Below are 23231 nucleotides of genomic sequence, written 5' to 3'. Positions count from 1 at the left end.
GGTGAGTCAAGTTAGAATGTCCTTAATATTGGTTCCCATATAATTGTTTTTGTTATAGAAAAGTCATTTGCTGTTCGTACAAGTCATAGCCATGCATTTTTAACCAACATCTTGTATTAGAACATTGTCAAAACTTATTTGTGCCAAAATGCATTATCTCTCAGCAAAGTTACATCTCATGAGATAATCGAATGTTGATTGAACCTCATTTACAAACGTTATTCACTGTTTGAAGATGAGTGGCTCGTTGGTCTAGGGGTATGATTCTCGCTTCGGGTGCGAGAGGGTCCCGGGTTCAAATCCTGGACGAGCCCAAGCACCATTTTCTTGGGGATTTGTCGACAAAGACCAAGTCAATTTTGAACTGGCCTGGCTTTTATCTTCACAACTTTGCTGCACAGCATGCTGAGGTATGGTCAATCAATACTATCAATGACATAGCATCGGGACTCCTTCGTTCATCAATAAATTATCAATTTCCTTCATATCATGATAATACTTGACACCAATGATGATATCATGATTAAAATCAAAATTGGTGTAAAATAAGCAATTCAAGAAATCGTGTAATTGAAAGGTTTGTGCCTGACTAAATCTGGGCAAATTCTTGACTCATTGTCCTATTCTCCGTCAGTTTACTATGCAAAAGTCATGCTTTTTACATGAATCCTCGTATACAAGTACTCGTATTACGCGCTATGTCGACAGAAAGGTCGCTTGTTGGTCTCGGGGTATGGTTCTCACTTTGGATGCAAGAATTTCCCGATTCCAAGCCCGGTAGGTTTATTTTTCTGGATGAGTAGACAATCATAAGGACAATACATGAGGACTCCTCCGACCTGAGTTTTATTCATCTTAACAGAGTATTAGAGTGTGTGGTGAGTACAGTTAGAAATGTCCTTAAATATTGGATCCCATATCATTGTTTTTGTTATAGAAAAGTCATATTGCTGTTCGTACAAGTCTATAGCCATGTATTTTCAACCAACATCTTGTATTAAGAACATTGTCAAAACTTATTTGTGCCAAAATGCTCATTATCTCTCAGCAAAGTTACATCTCATGAGATAATCGAAATGTTGATTGAACCTCATTTTCAAACATTATTCACTGGTTGAAGATGAGTGGCTCGTTGGTCTAGGGGTATGATTCTCGCTTAGGGTGCGAGAGGTCCCGGGTTCAAATCCCGGACGAGCCCAAGCACCATTTTCTTGGGGATTTGTCGACAAAGACCAAGTCAATTTTGAACTGGCCTGGCTTTTATCTTCACAACTTTGCTGCACAGCATGCTGAGGTATGGTCAATCAATACTATCAATGACATAGCATCGGGACTCCTTCGTTCATCAATAAATTATCAATTTCCTTCATATCATGATAATAACTTGACACCAATGATGATATCATGATTAAAATCAAATTGGTGTAAAATAAGCAATTCAAGAAATCGTGTAATTCAAAGGGTTTGTGCCTGACTCAATCTGGGCAAATTCTTGACTCATTGTCCTATTCTCTGTCAGTTTACTATTCAAAAGTAATGCTTTTTAATGAAGCCTCGTATACAAGTATTCGTATTTATGCGCTTTGTGGACACAAAGGATGTTTGTTGGTCTCGGGGTATGGTTTTCGCTTTGGATGCAAGAAGTTCAGAATTCCAAGCCCGGTAGTTTTACTTTTCTGGGATGTGATAGACAATTATAAGGACAATACACGAGGACTCCTGCGACCTGAGTTGTATTCATCTCAATAAAGTGGTAGAGTGTGTGGTGAGTAAAGTTAGAAATGTCCTTAAATATTGGTTCCCAAATCATTGTTTTTTGTTATAGCAAAGTCATATTGCTTTTCGTACAAGTCTATAACCAGGCATTTTCAAACCAACATCTTGGATTAAGAACAATTTCAAAACTTATTTGTGCCAAAATGCTCATTATCTCTCAGCAAAGTTACATCTCATGAGATTATCGAAATGTTGATTGAACCTCATTTTCATACATCATTCACTGCTTGAGGATCAGTGGCTCGTTGGTCTAGGGGTATGATTCTCGCTTTGGGTGCGAGAGGTCCCGGGTTCAAATCCCGGACGAGCCCAAGCACCATTTTCTTGGGGATTGGTCAATTTTGAACTGGCCCTGGCTTTTATCTTCACAACTTTTGCTGCACAGCATGCTGAGGTATGGTCAATCAATGCTATCAATGACATAGCATCGGGACTCCTTCGTTCATCAATAAATTAGCAATTTCCTTCATATCATGATAATAACTTGACACCAATGATGATATCATGATTAAAATCAAAATTGGTGTAAAATAAGCAATTCAAGAAATCGTGTAATTGAAAGGGTTTGTGCCTGACTCAATCTGGGCAAATTCTTGACTCATTGTCCTATTCTCTGTCAGTTTACAATTCAAACGTAATGCTTTTTAATGAAGCCTCGTATACAAGTATTCGTATTTATGCGCTTTGTGGACACAAAGGATGTTTGTTGGTCTCGGGGTATGGTTTTCGCTTTGGATGCAAGAAGTTCAGAATTCCAAGCCCGGTAGTTATACTTTTCTGGGATGTGATAGACAATTATAAGGACAATACACGAGGACTCCTGCGACCTGAGTTGTATTCATCTCAATAAAGTGGTAGAGTGTGTGGTGAGTAAAGTTAGAAATGTCCTTAAATATTGGTTCCCAAATCATTGTTTTTGTTATAGCAAAGTCATATTGCTTTTCGTACAAGTCTATAACCAGGCATTTTCAAACCAACATCTTAGATTAAGAACAATTTCAAAACTTATTTGTGCCAAAATGCTCATTATCTCTCAGCAAAGTTACATCTCATGAGATAATCTAAGTGTTGATTGAACCTCATTTTCATACATTATTCACTGCTTGAGGATGAGTGGCTCGTTGGTCTAGGGGTATGATTCTCGCTTCGGGTGCGAGAGGTCCCGGGTTCAAATCCCGGACGAGCCCAAGCACCATTTTCTTGGGGATTTGTCGACAAAGACCAAGTCAATTTTGAACTGGCCTGGCTTTTATCTTCACAACTTTTGCTGCACAGCATGCTGAGGTATGGTCAATCAATGCTATCAATGACATAGCATCGGGACTCCTTCGTTCATCAATAAATTATCAATTTCCTTCATATCATGATAATAACTTGACACCAATGATGATATCATGATTAAAATCAAAATTGGTGTAAAATAAGCAATTCAAGAAATCGTGTAATTGAAAGGGTTTGTGCCTGACTCAATCTGGGCTAATTCTTGACTCATTGTCTTATTCTCTGTCAGTTTACTATTCAAAAGTAATGCTTTTTAATGAAGCCTCGTATACAAGTATTCGTATTTACGCGCTATGTGGACACAAAGGTTGCTTGTTGGTCTCGGGGTATGGTTTTCGCTTTGGATGCAAGAAGTTCAGAATTTCAAGCCCGGTAGTTTACTTTTCTGGGATGAGTAGACAATTATAAGGACAATACACGAGGACTCCTGCGACCTGAGTTGTATTCATCTCAATAGAGTGTAAGAGTGTGTGGTGAGTAAAGTTAGAAATGTCCTTAGATATTGGTTCCCAAATCATTTTTTTTGTCATAGCAAAGTCATATTGCTTTTCGTACAAGTCTATAACCATGCATTTTCAAACCAACATCTTGGATTAAGAACAATTTCAAAACTTATTTGTGCCAAAAATGCTCATTATCTCTCAGCAAAGTGACATCTCATGAGATAATCGAAGTGTTGATTGAACCTCATTTACAAACGTTATTCACTGTTTGAAGATGAGTGGCTCGTTGGTCTAGGGGTATGATTCTCGCTTCGGGTGCGAGAGGTCCCGGGTTCAAATCCCGGACGAGCCCAAGCACCATTTTCTTGGGGATTTGTCGACAAAGACCAAGTCAATTTTGAACTGGCCCTGGCTTTTATCTTCACAACTTTTGCTGCACAGCATGCTGAGGTATGGTCAATCAATGCTATCAATGACATAGCATCGGGACTCCTTCGTTCATCAATAAATTATCAATTTCCTTCATATCATGATAATAACTTGACACCAATGATGATATCATGATTAAAATCAAAATTGGTGTAAAATAAGCAATTCAAGAAATCGTGTAATTGAAAGGGTTTGTGCCTGACTCAATCTGGGCAAATTCTTGACTCATTGTCTTATTCTCTGTCAGTTTACTATTCAAAAGTAATGCTTTTTAATGAAGCCTCGTATACAAGTATTCGTATTTACGCGCTATGTGGACACAAAGGTTGCTTGTTGGTCTCGGGGTATGGTTTTCGCTTTGGATGCAAGAAGTTCAGAATTTCAAGCCCGGTAGTTTTACTTTTCTGGGATGAGTAGACAATTATAAGGACAATACACGAGGACTCCTGCGACCTGAGTTGTATTCATCTCAATAGAGTGTAAGAGTGTGTGGTGAGTAAAGTTAGAAATGTCCTTAGATATTGGTTCCCAAATCATTTTTTTTGTCATAGCAAAGTCATATTGCTTTTCGTACAAGTCTATAACCAGGCATTTTCAAACCAACATCTTGGATTAAGAACAATTTCAAAACTTATTTGTGCCAAAATGCTCATTATCTCTCAGCAAAGTTACATCTCATGAGATTATCGAAGTGTTGATTGAACCTCATTTACAAACGTTATTCACTGTTTGAAGATGAGTGGCTCGTTGGTCTAGGGGTATGATTCTCGCTTCGGGTGCGAGAGGTCCCGGGTTCAAATCCCGGACGAGCCCAAGCACCATTTTCTTGGGGATTTGTCGACAAAGACCAAGTCAATTTTGAACTGGCCTGGCTTTTATCTTCACAACTTTTGCTGCACAGCATGCTGAGGTATGGTCAATCAATACTATCAATGACATAGCATCGGGACTCCTTCGTTCATCAATAAATTATCAATTTCCTTCATATCATGATAATAACTTGACACCAATGATGATATCATGATTAAAATCAAAATTGGTGTAAAATAAGCAATTCAAGAAATCGTGTAATTCAAAGGGTTTGTGCCTGACTCAATCTGGGCAAATTCTTGACTCATTGTCCTATTCTCTGTCAGTTTACTATTCAAAAGTAATGCTTTTTAATGAAGCCTCGTATACAAGTATTCGTATTTATGCGCTTTGTGGACACAAAGGATGTTTGTTGGTCTCGGGGTATGGTTTTCGCTTTGGATGCAAGAAGTTCAGAATTCCAAGCCCGGTAGTTTTACTTTTCTGGGATGTGATAGACAATTATAAGGACAATACACGAGGACTCCTGCGACCTGAGTTGTATTCATCTCAATAAAGTGGTAGAGTGTGTGGTGAGTAAAGTTAGAAATGTCCTTAAATATTGGTTCCCAAATCATTGTTTTTGTTATAGCAAAGTCATATTGCTTTTCGTACAAGTCTATAACCAGGCATTTTCAAACCAACATCTTGGATTAAGAACAATTTCAAAACTTATTTGTGCCAAAATGCTCATTATCTCTCAGCAAAGTTACATCTCATGAGATTATCGAAATGTTGATTGAACCTCATTTTCATACATTATTCACTGCTTGAGGAAAAGTGGCTCGTTGGTCTAGGGGTATGATTCTCGCTTTGGGTGCGAGAGGTCCCGGGTTCAAATCCCGGACGAGCCCAAGCACCATTTTCTTGGGGATTGGTCAATTTTGAACTAGCCCTGGCTTTTATCTTCACAACTTTTGCTGCACAGCATGCTGAGGTATGGTCAATCAATGCTATCAATGACATAGCGTAGGGACTCCTTCGTTCATCCATAAATTAGCAATCATGATAATATCTTGACACCAATGATGATGCCATGATTAAAATCTAAATTGGTGTAAAATAAGCAATTCACGAAATCGCATGATTGAAATGGTTTTTAGCCTGACTAAATCTGGGCAAAGTCATATTGCTGTTCGTACAAGTCTATAACCATGCATTTTCAAACCAACATCTTAGTATTAAGAACACTTTCAAAACATATTTGTGCCAAAAATGCTAATTATCTCTCAGCAAAGTTACATCTCATGAGATAATCTAAGTGTTCATTGAACCTCATTTTCAAACATTATTCACTGGTTGAAGATGAGTGGCTCGTTTGTCTAGGGGTATGATTCTCGCTTAGGGTGCGAGAGGTCCCGGGTTCAAATCCCGGACGAGCCCAAGCGCCAATTGCTTTGGTATTGGTCGACAAAAACCCAGGTCAATTTTGAACTGGCCCTGGCTTTTATCTTCACAACTTTTGCTGCACAGCATGTTGAGGTATGGTCAATCAATACTATCAATGACATGGCGTCGGGACTCCTTCGTTCATCAATAAATTAGCAATTGCCTTTATATCATGATAATAACTTGACACCAGTGATGATATCATGATTAAAATCTAAATTAGTGTAAAATAAGCAATTCAAGAAATCGCGTCTTTGAAAGGGTTTGTGCCTGACTCCATCTGGGCAAATTCTTGACTCATTGTCCTATTCTCTGTCAATTTACTATTCAAAAGTCATGCTTTTTAATGAAGCCTCGTATACAAGTATTCGTATTCATGCGTCATGTGGACGCAAAGGTTGCTTGTTGGTCTAGGGGTATGGTTTTCGCTTTGGATGCAAGAAGTTCCGAATTCCAAGCCCGGAAGTTTTATTTTTCTGGGATGAGTAGACAATTATAAGGACAATACACGAGGACTCCTGCGACCTGAATTGTATTCATCTCAATAGAGTGTTAGAGTGTGTGGTGAGTAAAGTTAGAAATGTCCTTACATATTGGTTCCCATATCATTGTCTTTGTTATAGCAAAGTCATTTTGCTGTTCGTACAAGTCTATAACCATGCATTTTCAAACCAACATCTTAGTATTAAGAACACTTTCAAAACATATTTGTGCCAAAAATGCTAATTATCTCTCAGCAAAGTTATATCTCATGAGATAATCTAAGTGTTCATTGAACCTCATTTTCAAACATTATTCACTGGTTGAAGATGAGTGGCTCGTTGGTCTAGGGGTATGATTCTCGCTTAGGGTGCGAGAGGTCCCGGGTTCAAATGCCGGACGAGCCCAAGCACCATTTTCTTGGCGATTGGTCATTTTTTAACTGGCCCTGGCTTTTATCTTCACAACTTTTGCTGCACATTATGCTGAGGTATGGGCAATCAATGCTATCAATCACATAGCGTAGGGACTCCGTTCATCCATAAATTAGCAATCATGATAATTTATTGACACCAATGATGATACCATGATTAAAATCAAAATTGGTGTAAAATAAGCAATTCACGAATACGCATCATTGAAAGGGTTTGTGCCTGACTCAATCTGGGCTAATTCTTGACTCATTGTCCTATTCTCTTTCAGTTTACTATTCAAAAGTTATGATTTTTACATGAAGCCTCGTATACAAGTACTCGTATTTATGCGTTATGTGGACACAAAGGTAGCTTGTTGGTCTCGGGTATGGTTCTCGCTTTGAATGCAAGAAGTTCCGGATTCCAAGCCCGGTCGTTTTTTTTTCTGGGATGAGTCGGCCATCATGAGGACAATACACGAAGACTCCTGCGACCTGAGTTGTATTCATCTCAATAGATTGTTAGAGTGTGTGGTGAGTCAAGTTAGAAATGTCCTTAAATATTGGTTCCCATATAATTGTTTTTGTTATAGAAAAGTGATATTGCTGTTCGTACAAGTCTATAACCATGCATTTTCAAACCAACATCTTGGATTAAGAGCAATTTCAAAACTTTTTTGTGCCAAAAATGCTCATTATCTCTCAGCAAAGTTACATCTCATGAGATAATCGAAGTGTTGATTGAACCTCATTTTCATACATTATTCACTGCTTGAGGATGAGTGGCTCGTTGGTCTAGGGGTATGATTCTCGCTTCGGGTGCGAGAGGTCCCGGGTTCAAATCCCGGACGAGCCCAAGCACCATTTTCTTGGGGATTGGTCATTTTTGAACTGGCCCTGGCTTTTATCTTCACAACTTTTGCTGCACAGCATGTTGAGGTATGGTCAATCAATGCTATCAATGACATAGCGTAGGGACTCCTTCGTTCATCCATAAATTAGCAATCATGATAATATCTTGACACCAATGATGATGCCATGATTAAAATCTAAATTGGTGTAAAATAAGCAATTCACGAAATCGCATCATTGAAATGGTTTTTAGCCTGACTAAATCTGGGCAAAGTCATATTGCTGTTCGTACAAGTCTATAGCCATGCATTTTCAACCAATATCTTGCATTAAAAACATTGTCAAAACTTATTTGTGCCAAAAATGTTCATTATCTCTCAGCAAAGTTACATCTCATGAGATAATCGAAGTGTTGATTGAACCTCATTTTCAAACATTATTCACTGGTTGAAGATGAGTGGCTCGTTGGTCTAGGGGTATGATTCTCGCTTAGGGTGCGAGAGGTCCCGGGTTCAAATCCCGGACGAGCCCAAGCGCCATTTTCTTTGGTATTGGTCGACAAAAACCCAAGTCAATTTTGAACTGGCCCTGGCTTTTATCTTCACAACTTTTGCTGCACAGCATGTTGAGGTATGGTCAATCAATACTATCAATGACATGGCGTCGGGACTCCTTCGTTCATCAATAAATTAGCAATTGCCTTTATATCATGATAATAACTTGACACCAGTGATGATATCATGATTAAAATCTAAATTAGTGTAAAAAAAGCAATTCAAGAAATCGCGTCTTTGAAAGGGTTTGTGCCTGACTCCATCTGGGCAAATTCTTGACTCATTGTCCTATTCTCTGTCAATTTACTATTCAAAAGTCATGCTTTTTAATGAAGCCTCGTATACAAGTATTCGTATTCATGCGTCATGTGGACGCAAAGGTTGCTTGTTGGTCTAGGGGTATGGTTTTCGCTTTGGATGCAAGAAGTTCCGAATTCCAAGCCCGGAAGTTTTATTTTTCTGGGATGAGTAGACAATTATGAGGACAATACACGAGGACTCCTGCGACCTGAATTGTATTCATCTCAATAGAGTGTTAGAGTGTGTGGTGAGTAAAGTTAGAAATGTCCTTACATATTGGTTCCCATATCATTGTCTTTGTTATAGCAAAGTCATTTTGCTGTTCGTACAAGTCTATAACCATGCATTTTCAAACCAACATCTTAGTATTAAGAACACTTTCAAAACATATTTGTGCCAAAAATGCTAATTATCTCTCAGCAAAGTTACATCTCATGAGATTATCTAAGTGTTCATTGAACCTCATTTTCAAACATTATTCACTGGTTGAAGATGAGTGGCTCGTTGGTCTAGGGGTATGATTCTCGCTTAGGGTGCGAGAGGTCACGGGTTCAAATCCCGGACGAGCCCAAGCACCATTTTCTTGGCGATTGGTCATTTTGAACTGGCCCTGGCTTTTATCTTCACAACTTTTGCTGCACATTATGCTGAGGTATGGGCAATCAATGCTATCAATCACATAGCGTAGGGACTCCGTTCATCCATAAATTAGCAATCATGATAATTTATTGACACCAATGATGATACCATGATTAAAATCAAAATTGGTGTAAAATAAGCAATTCACGAAATCGCATCATTGAAAGGGTTTGTGCCTGACTCAATCTGGGCTAATTCTTGACTCATTGTCCTATTCTCTTTCAGTTTACTATTCAAAAGTTATGATTTTTACATGAAGCCTCGTATACAAGTACTCGTATTTATGCGTTATGTGGACACAAAGGTAGCTTGTTGGTCTCGGGTATGGTTCTCGCTTTGAATGCAAGAAGTTCCGGATTCCAAGCCCGGTCGTTTTTTTTTCTGGGATGAGTCGGCCATCATGAGGACAATACACGAAGACTCCTGCGACCTCAGTTGTATTCATCTCAATAGATTGTTAGAGTGTGTGGTGAGTCAAGTTAGAAATGTCCTTAAATATTGGTTCCCATATAATTGTTTTTGTTATAGAAAAGTGATATTGCTGTTCGTACAAGTCTATAACCATGCATTTTCAAACCAACATCTTGGATTAAGAGCAATTTCAAAACTTTTTTGTGCCAAAAATGCTCATTATCTCTCAGCAAAAGTTACATCTCATTAGATAATCGAAGTGTTGATTGAACCTCATTTTCATACATTATTCACTGCTTGAGGATGAGTGGCTCGTTGGTCTAGGGGTATGATTCTCGCTTCGGGTGCGAGAGGTCCCGGGTTCAAATCCCGGAAGAGCCCAAGCACCATTTTCTTGGGGATTGGTCATTTTTGAACTGGCCCTGGCTTTTATCTTCACAACTTTTGCTGCACAGCATGTTGAGGTATGGTCAATCAATGCTATCAATGACATAGCGTAGGGACTCCTTCGTTCATCCATAAATTAGCAATCATGATAATATCTTGACACCAATGATAATGCCATGATTAAAATCTAAATTGGTGTAAAATAAGCAATTCACGAAATCGCATCATTGAAATGGTTTTTAGCCTGACTAAATCTGGGCAAAGTCATATTGCTGTTCGTACAAGTCTATATCCATGCATTTTCAACCAATATCTTGCATTAAAAACATTGTCAAAACTTATTTGTGCCAAAAATGTTCATTATCTCTCAGCAAAGTTACATCTCATGAGATAATCGAAGTGTTGATTGAACCTCATTTTCAAACATTATTCACTGGTTGAAGATGAGTGGATCGTTGGTCTAGGGGTATGATTCTCGCTTAGGGTGCGAGAGGTCCCGGGTTTAAATCCCGGACGAGCCCAAGCACCATTTTCTTTGGGATTCGTCAATTTTGAACTGGCCCTCGCTTTTATCTTCACAACTTTTGCTGCACAGCATGTTGAGGTATGGTCAATCAATGCTATCAATGACATAGCGTAGGGACTCCTTCGTTCATCCATAAATTAGCAATCATGATAATATCTTGACACCAATGATGATGCCATGATTAAAATCTAAATTGGTGTAAAATAAGCAAGTCACGAAATCGCATCATTGAAATGGTTTTTGCCTGACTAAATCTGGGCAAAGTCATATTGCTGTTCGTACAAGTCGATAGCCATGCATTTACAACCAACATCTTGCATTAAGAACATTGTCAAAACTTATTTGTGCCAAAAATGCTCATTATCTCTCAGCAAAGTTACATCTCCTGAGATAATCGAAGTGTTAATTGAACCTCATTTTCAAACATTATTCACTGGTTGAAGATGAGTGGCTCGTTGGTCTAGGGGTATGATTCTCGCTTAGGGTGCGAGAGGTCCCGGGTACAAATCCCGGACGAGCCCAAGCCCCATTCTCTTGGGGATTGGTCGACAAAAACCCGAGTCAATTTTGAACTGGCCCTGGCTTTTATCTTCACAACTTTTGCTGCACAGCATGTTGAGGTATGGTCAATCAATACTATCAATGACATGGCGTCGGGACTCCTTCGTTCATCAATAAATTAGCAATTGCCTTTATATCATGATAATAACTTGACACCAGTGATGATATCATGATTAAAATCTAAATTGGTGTAAAATAAGCAATTCAAGAAATCGCGTCTTTGAAAGGGTTTGTGCCTGACTCCATCTGGGCAAATTCTTGACTCATTGTCCTATTCTCTGTCAATTTACTATTCAAAAGTCATGCTTTTTAATGAAGCCTCGTATACAAGTATTCGTATTCATGCGTCATGTGGACGCAATGGTTGCTTGTTGGTCTAGGGGTATGGTTTTCGCTTTGGATGCAAGAAGTTCCGAATTCCAAGCCCGGAAGTTTTATTTTTCTGGGATGAGTAGACAATTATAAGGATAATACACGAGGACTCCTGCGACCTGAATTGTATTCATCTCAATAGAGTGTTAGAGTGTGTGGTGAGTAAAGTTAGAAATGTCCTTACATATTGGTTCCCATATCATTGTCTTTGTTATAGAAAAGTGATATTGCTGTTCGTACAAGTCTATAACCATGCATTTTCAAACCAACATCTTGGATTAAGAGCAATTTCAAAACTTTTTTGTGCCAAAAATGCTCATTATCTCTCAGCAAAGTTACATCTCATGAGATAATCGAAGTGTTGATTGAACCTCATTTTCATACATTATTCACTGCTTGAGGATGAGTGGCTCGTTGGTCTAGGGGTATGATTCTCGCTTAGGGTGCGAGAGGTCCCGGGTTCAAATCCCGGACGAGCCCAAGCACCATTTTCTTGGGGATTGGTCATTTTTGAACTGGCCCTGGCTTTTATCTTCACAACTTTTGCTGCACAGCATGTTGAGGTATGGGCAATCAGTGCAATCAATGACATAGCGTAGGGACTCCTTCGTTCATCCATAAATTAGCAATCATGATAATATCTTGACACCAATGATGATGCCATGATTAAAATCAAAATTGGTGTAAAATAAGCAATTCACGAAATCGCATGATTGAAATGGTTTTTAGCCTGACTAAATCTGGGCAAAGTCATATTGCTGTTCGTACAAGTCTATAACCATGCATTTTCAACCAACATCTTAGTATTAAGAACACTTTCAAAACATATTTGTGCCAAAAATGCTAATTATCTCTCAGCAAAGTTACATCTCATGAGATAATCTAAGTGTTCATTGAACCTCATTTTCAAACATTATTCACTGGTTGAAGATGAGTGGCTCGTTTGTCTAGGGGTATGATTCTCGCTTAGGGTGCGAGAGGTCCCGGGTTCAAATCCCGGACGAGCCCAAGCGCCAATTGCTTTGGTATTGGTCGACAAAAACCCAGGTCAATTTTGAACTGGCCCTGGCTTTTATCTTCACAACTTTTGCTGCACAGCATGTTGAGGTATGGTCAATCAATACTATCAATGACATGGCGTCGGGACTCCTTCGTTCATCAATAAATTAGCAATTGCCTTTATATCATGATAATAACTTGACACCAGTGATGATATCATGATTAAAATCTAAATTAGTGTAAAATAAGCAATTCAAGAAATCGCGTCTTTGAAAGGGTTTGTGCCTGACTCCATCTGGGCAAATTCTTGACTCATTGTCCTATTCTCTGTCAATTTACTATTCAAAAGTCATGCTTTTTAATGAAGCCTCGTATACAAGTATTCGTATTCATGCGTCATGTGGACGCAAAGGTTGCTTGTTGGTCTAGGGGTATGGTTTTCGCTTTGGATGCAAGAAGTTCCGAATTCCAAGCCCGGAAGTTTTATTTTTCTGGGATGAGTAGACAATTATAAGGACAATACACGAGGACTCCTGCGACCTGAATTGTATTCATCTCAATAGAGTGTTAGAGTGTGTGGTGAGTAAAGTTAGAAATGTCCTTACATATTGGTTCCCATATCATTGTCTTTGTTATAGCAAAGTCATTTTGCTGTTCGTACAAGTCTATAACCATGCATTTTCAAACCAACATCTTAGTATTAAGAACACTTTCAAAACATATTTGTGCCAAAAATGCTAATTATCTCTCAGCAAAGTTATATCTCATGAGATAATCTAAGTGTTCATTGAACCTCATTTTCAAACATTATTCACTGGTTGAAGATGAGTGGCTCGTTGGTCTAGGGGTATGATTCTCGCTTAGGGTGCGAGAGGTCCCGGGTTCAAATGCCGGACGAGCCCAAGCACCATTTTCTTGGCGATTGGTCATTTTTTAACTGGCCCTGGCTTTTATCTTCACAACTTTTGCTGCACATTATGCTGAGGTATGGGCAATCAATGCTATCAATCACATAGCGTAGGGACTCCGTTCATCCATAAATTAGCAATCATGATAATTTATTGACACCAATGATGATACCATGATTAAAATCAAAATTGGTGTAAAATAAGCAATTCACGAATACGCATCATTGAAAGGGTTTGTGCCTGACTCAATCTGGGCTAATTCTTGACTCATTGTCCTATTCTCTTTCAGTTTACTATTCAAAAGTTATGATTTTTACATGAAGCCTCGTATACAAGTACTCGTATTTATGCGTTATGTGGACACAAAGGTAGCTTGTTGGTCTCGGGTATGGTTCTCGCTTTGAATGCAAGAAGTTCCGGATTCCAAGCCCGGTCGTTTTTTTTTCTGGGATGAGTCGGCCATCATGAGGACAATACACGAAGACTCCTGCGACCTGAGTTGTATTCATCTCAATAGATTGTTAGAGTGTGTGGTGAGTCAAGTTAGAAATGTCCTTAAATATTGGTTCCCATATAATTGTTTTTGTTATAGAAAAGTGATATTGCTGTTCGTACAAGTCTATAACCATGCATTTTCAAACCAACATCTTGGATTAAGAGCAATTTCAAAACTTTTTTGTGCCAAAAATGCTCATTATCTCTCAGCAAAGTTACATCTCATGAGATAATCGAAGTGTTGATTGAACCTCATTTTCATACATTATTCACTGCTTGAGGATGAGTGGCTCGTTGGTCTAGGGGTATGATTCTCGCTTCGGGTGCGAGAGGTCCCGGGTTCAAATCCCGGACGAGCCCAAGCACCATTTTCTTGGGGATTGGTCATTTTTGAACTGGCCCTGGCTTTTATCTTCACAACTTTTGCTGCACAGCATGTTGAGGTATGGTCAATCAATGCTATCAATGACATAGCGTAGGGACTCCTTCGTTCATCCATAAATTAGCAATCATGATAATATCTTGACACCAATGATGATGCCATGATTAAAATCTAAATTGGTGTAAAATAAGCAATTCACGAAATCGCATCATTGAAATGGTTTTTAGCCTGACTAAATCTGGGCAAAGTCATATTGCTGTTCGTACAAGTCTATATCCATGCATTTTCAACCAATATCTTGCATTAAAAACATTGTCAAAACTTATTTGTGCCAAAAATGTTCATTATCTCTCAGCAAAGTTACATCTCATGAGATAATCGAAGTGTTGATTGAACCTCATTTTCAAACATTATTCACTGGTTGAAGATGAGTGGCTCGTTGGTCTAGGGGTATGATTCTCGCTTTGGGTGCGAGAGGTCCCGGGTTCAAATCCCGGACGAGCCCAAGCGCCATTTTCTTTGGTATTGGTCGACAAAAACCCAAGTCAATTTTGAACTGGCCCTGGCTTTTATCTTCACAACTTTTGCTGCACAGCATGTTGAGGTATGGTCAATCAATACTATCAATGACATGGCGTCGGGACTCCTTCGTTCATCAATAAATTAGCAATTGCCTTTATATCATGATAATAACTTGACACCAGTGATGATATCATGATTAAAATCTAAATTAGTGTAAAAAAAGCAATTCAAGAAATCGCGTCTTTGAAAGGGTTTGTGCCTGACTCCATCTGGGCAAATTCTTGACTCATTGTCCTATTCTCTGTCAATTTACTATTCAAAAGTCATGCTTTTTAATGAAGCCTCGTATACAAGTATTCGTATTCATGCGTCATGTGGACGCAAAGGTTGCTTGTTGGTCTAGGGGTATGGTTTTCGCTTTGGATGCAAGAAGTTCCGAATTCCAAGCCCGGAAGTTTTATTTTTCTGGGATGAGTAGACAATTATGAGGACAATACACGAGGACTCCTGCGACCTGAATTGTATTCATCTCAATAGAGTGTTAGAGTGTGTGGTGAGTAAAGTTAGAAATGTCCTTACATATTGGTTCCCATATCATTGTCTTTGTTATAGCAAAGTCATTTTGCTGTTCGTACAAGTCTATAACCATGCATTTTCAAACCAACATCTTAGTATTAAGAACACTTTCAAAACATATTTGTGCCAAAAATGCTAATTATCTCTCAGCAAAGTTACATCTCATGAGATTATCTAAGTGTTCATTGAACCTCATTTTCAAACATTATTCACTGGTTGAAGATGAGTGGCTCGTTGGTCTAGGGGTATGATTCTCGCTTAGGGTGCGAGAGGTCACGGGTTCAAATCCCGGACGAGCCCTAGCACCATTTTCTTGGCGATTGGTCATTTTTGAACTGGCCCTGGCTTTTATCTTCACAACTTTTGCTGCACATTATGCTGAGGTATGGGCAATCAATGCTATCAATCACATAGCGTAGGGACTCCGTTCATCCATAAATTAGCAATCATGATAATTTATTGACACCAATGATGATACCATGATTAAAATCAAAATTGGTGTAAAATAAGCAATTCACGAAATCGCATCATTGAAAGGGTTTGTGCCTGACTCAATCTGGGCTAATTCTTGACTCATTGTCCTATTCTCTTTCAGTTTACTATTCAAAAGTTATGATTTTTACATGAAGCCTCGTATACAAGTACTCGTATTTATGCGTTATGTGGACACAAAGGTAGCTTGTTGGTCTCGGGTATGGTTCTCGCTTTGAATGCAAGAAGTTCCGGATTCCAAGCCCGGTCGTTTTTTTTTCTGGGATGAGTCGGCCATCATGAGGACAATACACGAAGACTCCTGCGACCTGAGTTGTATTCATCTCAATAGATTGTTAGAGTGTGTGGTGAGTCAAGTTAGAAATGTCCTTAAATATTGGTTCCCATATAATTGTTTTTGTTATAGAAAAGTGATATTGCTGTTCGTACAAGTCTATAACCATGCATTTTCAAACCAACATCTTGGATTAAGAGCAATTTCAAAACTTTTTTGTGCCAAAAATGCTCATTATCTCTCAGCAAAATTACATCTCATGAGATAATCGAAGTGTTGATTGAACCTCATTTTCATACATTATTCACTGCTTGAGGATGAGTGGCTCGTTGGTCTAGGGGTATGATTCTCGCTTCGGGTGCGAGAGGTCCCGGGTTCAAATCCCGGACGAGCCCAAGCACCATTTTCTTGGGGATTGGTCATTTTTGAACTGGCCCTGGCTTTTATCTTCACAACTTTTGCTGCACAGCATGTTGAGGTATGGTCAATCAATGCTATCAATGACATAGCGTAGGGACTCCTTCGTTCATCCATAAATTAGCAATCATGATAATATCTTGACACCAATGATAATGCCATGATTAAAATCTAAATTGGTGTAAAATAAGCAATTCACGAAATCGCATCATTGAAATGGTTTTTAGCCTGACTAAATCTGGGCAAAGTCATATTGCTGTTCGTACAAGTCTATATCCATGCATTTTCAACCAATATCTTGCATTAAAAACATTGTCAAAACTTATTTGTGCCAAAAATGTTCATTATCTCTCAGCAAAGTTACATCTCATGAGATAATCGAAGTGTTGATTGAACCTCATTTTCAAACATTATTCACTGGTTGAAGATGAGTGGCTCGTTGGTCTAGGGGTATGATTCTCGCTTAGGGTGCGAGAGTTCCCGGGTTCAAATCCCGGACGAGCCCAAGTGCAATTTTCTTTGGTATTGGTCGACAAAAACCCAAGCCAATTTTGAACTGGCCCTGGCTTTTATCTTCACAACTTTTGCTGCACAGCATGTTGAAGTATGGTCAATCAATACTATCAATGACATGGCGTCGGGACTCCTTCGTTCATCAATAAATTAGCAATTGCCTTTATATCATGATAATAACTTGACACCAGTGATGATATAATGATTAAAATCTAAATTAGTGTAAAATAAGCAATTCAAGAAATCGCGTCTTTGAAAGGGTTTGTGCCTGACTCCATCTGGGCAAATTCTTGACTCATTGTCCTATTCTCTGTCAATTTACTATTCAAAAGTCATGCTTTTTAATGAAGCCTCGTATACAAGTATTCGTATTCATGCGTCATGTGGACGCAAAGGTTGCTTGTTGGTCTAGGGGTATGGTTTTCGCTTTGGATGCAAGAAGTTCCGAATTCCAAGCCCGGAAGTTTTATTTTTCTGGGATGAGTAGACAATTATGAGGACAATACACGAGGACTCCTGCGACCTGAATTGTGTTCATCTCAATAGAGTGTTAGAGTGTGTGGTGAGTAAAGTGAGAAATGTCCTTACATATTGGTTCCCATATCATTGTCTTTGTTATAGCAAAGTCATTTTGCTGTTCGTACAAGTCTATAACCATGCATTTTCAAACCAACATCTTAGTATTAAGAACACTTTCAAAACATATTTGTGCCAAAAATGCTAATTATCTCTCAGCAAAGTTACATCTCATGAGATAATCTAAGTGTTCATTGAACCTCATTTTCAAACATTATTCACTGGTTGAAGATGAGTGGATCGTTGGTCTAGGGGTATGATTCTCGCTTAGGGTGCGAGAGGTCCCGGGTTCAAATCCCGGACGAGCCCAAGCACCATTTTCTTGGCAATTGGTCATTTTTGAACTGGCCCTGGCTTTTATCTTCACAACTTTTGCTGCACATTATGCTGAGGTATGGGCAATCAATGCTATCAATCACATAGCGTAGGGACTCCGTTCATCCATAAATTAGCAATCATGATAATTTATTGACACCAATGATGATACCATGATTAAAATCAAAATTGGTGTAAAATAAGCAATTCACGAAATCGCATCATTGAAAGGGTTTGTGCCTGACTCAATCTGGGCTAATTCTTGACTCATTGTCCTATTCTCTTTCAGTTTACTATTCAAAAGTTATGATTTTTACATGAAGCCTCGTATACAAGTACTCGTATTTATGCGTTATGTGGACACAAAGGTAGCTTGTTGGTCTCGGGTATGGTTCTCGCTTTGAATGCAAGAAGTTCCGGATTCCAAGCCCGGTCGTTTTTTTTTCTGGGATGAGTCGGCCATCATGAGGACAATACACGAAGACTCCTGCGACCTGAGTTGTATTCATCTCAATAGATTGTTAGAGTGTGTGGTGAGTCAAGTTAGAAATGTCCTTAAATATTGGTTCCCATATAATTGTTTTTGTTATAGAAAAGTGATATTGCTTTTCGTACAAGTCTATAACCATGCATTTTCAAACCAACATCTTGGATTAAGAGCAATTTCAAAACTTTTTGTGCCAAAAATGCTCATTATCTCTCAGCAAAGTTACATCTCATGAGATAATCGAAGTGTTGATTGAACCTCATTTTCATACATTATTCACTGTTTGAAGATGAGTGGCTCGTTGGTCTAGGGGTATGATTCTCGCTTAGGGTGCGAGAGGTCCCGGGTTCAAATCCCGGACGAGCCCAAGCACCATTTTCTTTGGGATTCGTCAATTTTGAACTGGCCCTCGCTTTTATCTTCACAACTTTTGCTGCACAGCATGTTGAGGTATGGTCAATCAATGCTATCAATGACATAGCGTAGGGACTCCTTCGTTCATCCATAAATTAGCAATCATGATAATATCTTGACACCAATGATGATGCCATGATTAAAATCTAAATTGGTGTAAAATAAGCAAGTCACGAAATCGCATCATTGAAATGGTTTTTAGCCTGACTAAATCTGGGCAAAGTCATATTGCTGTTCGTACAAGTCGATAGCCATGCATTTACAACCAACATCTTGCATTAAGAACATTGTCAAAACTTATTTGTGCCAAAAATGCTCATTATCTCTCAGCAAAGTTACATCTCCTGAGATAATCGAAGTGTTAATTGAACCTCATTTTCAAACATTATTCACTGGTTGAAGTTGAGTGGCTCGTTGGTCTAGGGGTATGATTCTCGCTTAGGGTGCGAGAGGTCCCGGGTACAAATCCCGGACGAGCCCAAGCCCCATTCTCTTGGGATTGGTCGACAAAAACCCGAGTCAATTTTGAACTGGCCCTGGCTTTTATCTTCACAACTTTTGCTGCACAGCATGTTGAGGTATGGTCAATCAATACTATCAATGACATGGCGTCGGGACTCCTTCGTTCATCAATAAATTAGCAATTGCCTTTATATCATGATAATAACTTGACACCAGTGATGATATCATGATTAAAATCTAAATTGGTGTAAAATAAGCAATTCAAGAAATCGCGTCTTTGAAAGGGTTTGTGCCTGACTCCATCTGGGCAAATTCTTGACTCATTGTCCTATTCTCTGTCAATTTACTATTCAAAAGTCATGCTTTTTAATGAAGCCTCGTATACAAGTATTCGTATTCATGCGTCATGTGGACGCAAAGGTTGCTTGTTGGTCTAGGGGTATGGTTTTCGCTTTGGATGCAAGAAGTTCCGAATTCCAAGCCCGGAAGTTTTATTTTTCTGGGATGAGTAGACAATTATAAGGACAATACACGAGGACTCCTGCGACCTGAATTGTATTCATCTCAATAGAGTGTTAGAGTGTGTGGTGAGTAAAGTTAGAAATGTCCTTACATATTGGTTCCCATATCATTGTCTTTGTTATAGCAAAGTCATTTTGCTGTTCGTACAAGTCTATAACCATGCATTTTCAAACCAACATCTTAGTATTAAGAACACTTTCAAAACATATTTGTGCCAAAAATGCTAATTATCTCTCAGCAAAGTTACATCTCATGAGATAATCTAAGTGTTCATTGAACCTCATTTTCAAACATTATTCACTGGTTGAAGATGAGTGGCTCGTTGGTCTAGGGGTATGATTCTCGCTTAGGGTGCGAGAGGTCCCGAGGTTCAAATCCCGGATGAGCCCAAGCACCATTTTCTTGGCGATTGGTCATTTTTGAACTGGCCCTGGCTTTTATCTTCACAACTTTTGCTGCACATTATGCTGAGGTATGGGCAATCAATGCTATCAATGATATAGCGTAGGGACTCCGTTCATCCATAAATTAGCAATCATGATAATTTATTGACACCAATGATGATACCATGATTAAAATCAAAATTGGTGTAAAATAAGCAATTCACGAAATCGCATCATTGAAAGGGTTTGTGCCTGACTCAATCTGGGCTAATTCTTGACTCATTGTCCTATTCTCTTTCAGTTTACTATTCAAAAGTTATGATTTTTACATGAAGCCTCGTATACAAGTACTCGTATTTATGCGTTATGTGGACACAAAGGTAGCTTGTTGGTCTCGGGTATGGTTCTCGCTTTGAATGCAAGAAGTTCCGGATTCCAAGCCCGGTCGTTTTTTTTTCTGGGATGAGTCGGCCATCATGAGGACAATACACGAAGACTCCTGCGACCTGAGTTGTATTCATCTCAATAGATTGTTAGAGTGTGTGGTGAGTCAAGTTAGAAATGTCCTTAAATATTGGTTCCCATATAATTGTTTTTGTTATAGAAAAGTGATATTGCTGTTCGTACAAGTCTATAACCATGCATTTTCAAACCAACATCTTGGATTAAGAGCAATTTCAAAACTTTTTTGTGCCAAAAATGCTCATTATCTCTCAGCAAAGTTACATCTCATGAGATAATCGAAGTGTTGATTGAACCTCATTTTCATACATTATTCACTGCTTGAGGATGAGTGGCTCGTTGGTCTAGGGGTATGATTCTCGCTTCGGGTGCGAGAGGTCCCGGGTTCAAATCCCGGACGAGCCCAAGCACCATTTTCTTGGGGATTGGTCATTTTTGAACTGGCCCTGGCTTTTATCTTCACAACTTTTGCTGCACAGCATGTTGAGGTATGGGCAATCAGTGCTATCAATGACATAGCGTAGGGACTCCTTCGTTCATCCATAAATTAGCAATCATGATAATATCTTGACACCAATGATGATGCCAATGATTAAAATTTAAATTGGTGTAAAATAAGCAATTCACGAAATCGCATCATTGAAATGGTTTTTAGCCTGACTAAATCTGGGCAAAGTCATATTGCTGTTCGTACAAGTCTATAGCCATGCATTTTCAACCAACATCTTGCATTAAGAACATTGTCAAAACTTATTTGTGCCAAAAATGCTCATTATCTCTCAGCAAAGTTACATCTCATGAGATAATCGAAGTGTTGATTGAACCTCATTTTCAAACATTATTCACTGGTTGAAGATGAGTGGCTCGTTGGTCTAGGGGTATGATTCTCGCTTAGGGTGCGAGAGGTCCCGGGTTCAAATCCCGGACGAGCCCAAGCCCCATTCTCTTGGGATTGGTCGACAAAAACCCGAGTCAATTTTGAACTGGCCCTGGCTTTTATCTTCACAACTTTTGCTGCACAGCATGTTGAGGTATGGTCAATCAATACTATCAATGACATGGCGTCGGGACTCCTTCGTTCATCAATAAATTAGCAATTGCCTTTATATCATGATAATAACTTGACACCAGTGATGATATCATGATTAAAATCTAAATTAGTGTAAAATAAGCAATTCAAGAAATCGCGTCTTTGAAAGGGTTTGTGCCTGACTCCATCTGGGCAAATTCTTGACTCATTGTCCTATTCTCTGTCAATTTACTATTCAAAAGTCATGCTTTTTAATGAAGCCTCGTATACAAGTATTCGTATTCATGCGTCATGTGGACGCAAAGGTTGCTTGTTGGTCTAGGGGTATGGTTTTCGCTTTGGATGCAAGAAGTTCCGAATTCCAAGCCCGGAAGTTTTATTTTTCTGGGATGAGTAGACAATTATAAGGACAATACACGAGGACTCCTGCGACCTGAATTGTATTCATCTCAATAGAGTGTTAGAGTGTGTGGTGAGTAAAGTTAGAAATGTCCTTACATATTGGTTCCCATATCATTGTCTTTGTTATAGCAAAGTCATTTTGCTGTTCGTACAAGTCTATAACCATGCATTTTCAAACCAACATCTTAGTATTAAGAACACTTTCAAAACATATTTGTGCCAAAAATGCTAATTATCTCTCAGCAAAGTTACATCTCATGAGATAATCTAAGTGTTCATTGAACCTCATTTTCAAACATTATTCACTGGTTGAAGATGAGTGGCTCGTTGGTCTAGGGGTATGATTCTCGCTTAGGGTGCGAGAGGTCCCGACGTTCAAATCCCGGACGAGCCCAAGCACCATTTTCTTGGCGATTGGTCATTTTTGAACTGGCCCTGGCTTTTATCTTCACAACTTTTGCTGCACATTATGCTGAGGTATGGGCAATCAATGCTATCAATGACATAGCGTAGGGACTCCGTTCATCCATAAATTAACAATCATGATAATTTATTGACACCAATGATGATACCATGATTAAAATCAAAATTGGTGTAAAATAAGCAATTCACGAAATCGCATCATTGAAAGGGTTTGTGCCTGACTCAATCTGGGCTAATTCTTGACTCATTGTCCTATTCTCTTTCAGTTTACTATTCAAAAGTTATGATTTTTACATGAAGCCTCGTATACAAGTACTCGTATTTATGCGTTATGTGGACACAAAGGTAGCTTGTTGGTCTCGGGTATGGTTCTCGCTTTGAATGCAAGAAGTTCCGGATTCCAAGCCCGGTCGTTTTTTTTTCTGGGATGAGTCGGCCATCATGAGGACAATACACGAAGACTCCTGCGACCTGAGTTGTATTCATCTCAATAGATTGTTAGAGTGTGTGGTGAGT

General features: G+C 38.9%; 28 non-coding genes across 28 annotated transcripts; all 28 read left to right on the top strand.

Moving 5' to 3' along the window:
• Positions 1-1126: 1126 nt before the first annotated feature.
• Positions 1127-1198, top strand: TRNAP-AGG (transfer RNA proline (anticodon AGG)). The gene has a single exon. It is a non-coding gene; the product is annotated as a tRNA-Pro (tRNA).
• An 817-nt stretch (positions 1199-2015) lies between these two features.
• Positions 2016-2087, top strand: TRNAP-UGG (transfer RNA proline (anticodon UGG)). Its single transcript has one exon. It is a non-coding gene; the product is annotated as a tRNA-Pro (tRNA).
• An 804-nt stretch (positions 2088-2891) lies between these two features.
• TRNAP-CGG (transfer RNA proline (anticodon CGG)) lies at positions 2892-2963 on the top strand. The gene has a single exon. It is a non-coding gene; the product is annotated as a tRNA-Pro (tRNA).
• Positions 2964-3780: 817 nt separating this feature from the next.
• On the top strand, positions 3781-3852 carry TRNAP-CGG (transfer RNA proline (anticodon CGG)). Its single transcript has one exon. It is a non-coding gene; the product is annotated as a tRNA-Pro (tRNA).
• An 818-nt stretch (positions 3853-4670) lies between these two features.
• Positions 4671-4742, top strand: TRNAP-CGG (transfer RNA proline (anticodon CGG)). The gene has a single exon. It is a non-coding gene; the product is annotated as a tRNA-Pro (tRNA).
• An 818-nt stretch (positions 4743-5560) lies between these two features.
• On the top strand, positions 5561-5632 carry TRNAP-UGG (transfer RNA proline (anticodon UGG)). The gene has a single exon. It is a non-coding gene; the product is annotated as a tRNA-Pro (tRNA).
• A 457-nt stretch (positions 5633-6089) lies between these two features.
• TRNAP-AGG (transfer RNA proline (anticodon AGG)) lies at positions 6090-6161 on the top strand. Its single transcript has one exon. It is a non-coding gene; the product is annotated as a tRNA-Pro (tRNA).
• An 821-nt stretch (positions 6162-6982) lies between these two features.
• Positions 6983-7054, top strand: TRNAP-AGG (transfer RNA proline (anticodon AGG)). Its single transcript has one exon. It is a non-coding gene; the product is annotated as a tRNA-Pro (tRNA).
• Positions 7055-7843: 789 nt separating this feature from the next.
• TRNAP-CGG (transfer RNA proline (anticodon CGG)) lies at positions 7844-7915 on the top strand. The gene has a single exon. It is a non-coding gene; the product is annotated as a tRNA-Pro (tRNA).
• Positions 7916-8370: 455 nt separating this feature from the next.
• TRNAP-AGG (transfer RNA proline (anticodon AGG)) lies at positions 8371-8442 on the top strand. Its single transcript has one exon. It is a non-coding gene; the product is annotated as a tRNA-Pro (tRNA).
• An 821-nt stretch (positions 8443-9263) lies between these two features.
• Positions 9264-9335, top strand: TRNAP-AGG (transfer RNA proline (anticodon AGG)). The gene has a single exon. It is a non-coding gene; the product is annotated as a tRNA-Pro (tRNA).
• Positions 9336-10124: 789 nt separating this feature from the next.
• On the top strand, positions 10125-10196 carry TRNAP-CGG (transfer RNA proline (anticodon CGG)). Its single transcript has one exon. It is a non-coding gene; the product is annotated as a tRNA-Pro (tRNA).
• A 455-nt stretch (positions 10197-10651) lies between these two features.
• On the top strand, positions 10652-10723 carry TRNAP-AGG (transfer RNA proline (anticodon AGG)). The gene has a single exon. It is a non-coding gene; the product is annotated as a tRNA-Pro (tRNA).
• Positions 10724-11177: 454 nt separating this feature from the next.
• TRNAP-AGG (transfer RNA proline (anticodon AGG)) lies at positions 11178-11249 on the top strand. The gene has a single exon. It is a non-coding gene; the product is annotated as a tRNA-Pro (tRNA).
• An 820-nt stretch (positions 11250-12069) lies between these two features.
• Positions 12070-12141, top strand: TRNAP-AGG (transfer RNA proline (anticodon AGG)). The gene has a single exon. It is a non-coding gene; the product is annotated as a tRNA-Pro (tRNA).
• Positions 12142-12597: 456 nt separating this feature from the next.
• On the top strand, positions 12598-12669 carry TRNAP-AGG (transfer RNA proline (anticodon AGG)). The gene has a single exon. It is a non-coding gene; the product is annotated as a tRNA-Pro (tRNA).
• Positions 12670-13490: 821 nt separating this feature from the next.
• Positions 13491-13562, top strand: TRNAP-AGG (transfer RNA proline (anticodon AGG)). Its single transcript has one exon. It is a non-coding gene; the product is annotated as a tRNA-Pro (tRNA).
• A 789-nt stretch (positions 13563-14351) lies between these two features.
• TRNAP-CGG (transfer RNA proline (anticodon CGG)) lies at positions 14352-14423 on the top strand. The gene has a single exon. It is a non-coding gene; the product is annotated as a tRNA-Pro (tRNA).
• A 455-nt stretch (positions 14424-14878) lies between these two features.
• Positions 14879-14950, top strand: TRNAP-UGG (transfer RNA proline (anticodon UGG)). The gene has a single exon. It is a non-coding gene; the product is annotated as a tRNA-Pro (tRNA).
• An 821-nt stretch (positions 14951-15771) lies between these two features.
• TRNAP-AGG (transfer RNA proline (anticodon AGG)) lies at positions 15772-15843 on the top strand. Its single transcript has one exon. It is a non-coding gene; the product is annotated as a tRNA-Pro (tRNA).
• Positions 15844-16632: 789 nt separating this feature from the next.
• TRNAP-CGG (transfer RNA proline (anticodon CGG)) lies at positions 16633-16704 on the top strand. The gene has a single exon. It is a non-coding gene; the product is annotated as a tRNA-Pro (tRNA).
• A 455-nt stretch (positions 16705-17159) lies between these two features.
• Positions 17160-17231, top strand: TRNAP-AGG (transfer RNA proline (anticodon AGG)). Its single transcript has one exon. It is a non-coding gene; the product is annotated as a tRNA-Pro (tRNA).
• Positions 17232-18052: 821 nt separating this feature from the next.
• On the top strand, positions 18053-18124 carry TRNAP-AGG (transfer RNA proline (anticodon AGG)). The gene has a single exon. It is a non-coding gene; the product is annotated as a tRNA-Pro (tRNA).
• Positions 18125-18912: 788 nt separating this feature from the next.
• On the top strand, positions 18913-18984 carry TRNAP-AGG (transfer RNA proline (anticodon AGG)). Its single transcript has one exon. It is a non-coding gene; the product is annotated as a tRNA-Pro (tRNA).
• A 455-nt stretch (positions 18985-19439) lies between these two features.
• TRNAP-AGG (transfer RNA proline (anticodon AGG)) lies at positions 19440-19511 on the top strand. The gene has a single exon. It is a non-coding gene; the product is annotated as a tRNA-Pro (tRNA).
• An 820-nt stretch (positions 19512-20331) lies between these two features.
• TRNAP-AGG (transfer RNA proline (anticodon AGG)) lies at positions 20332-20404 on the top strand. Its single transcript has one exon. It is a non-coding gene; the product is annotated as a tRNA-Pro (tRNA).
• Positions 20405-21193: 789 nt separating this feature from the next.
• On the top strand, positions 21194-21265 carry TRNAP-CGG (transfer RNA proline (anticodon CGG)). The gene has a single exon. It is a non-coding gene; the product is annotated as a tRNA-Pro (tRNA).
• A 456-nt stretch (positions 21266-21721) lies between these two features.
• TRNAP-AGG (transfer RNA proline (anticodon AGG)) lies at positions 21722-21793 on the top strand. The gene has a single exon. It is a non-coding gene; the product is annotated as a tRNA-Pro (tRNA).
• The last annotated feature ends 1438 nt before the right edge of the window (positions 21794-23231 follow it).

This window comes from Lethenteron reissneri, chromosome 39 (genome assembly GCF_015708825.2).
Source record: "Lethenteron reissneri isolate LAM-NWPU_2019-01 chromosome 39, ASM1570882v1, whole genome shotgun sequence".
Lineage (NCBI taxonomy): Eukaryota > Metazoa > Chordata > Hyperoartia > Petromyzontiformes > Petromyzontidae > Lethenteron > Lethenteron reissneri.
This window is presented reverse-complemented; position numbering and strand designations above follow the sequence as displayed.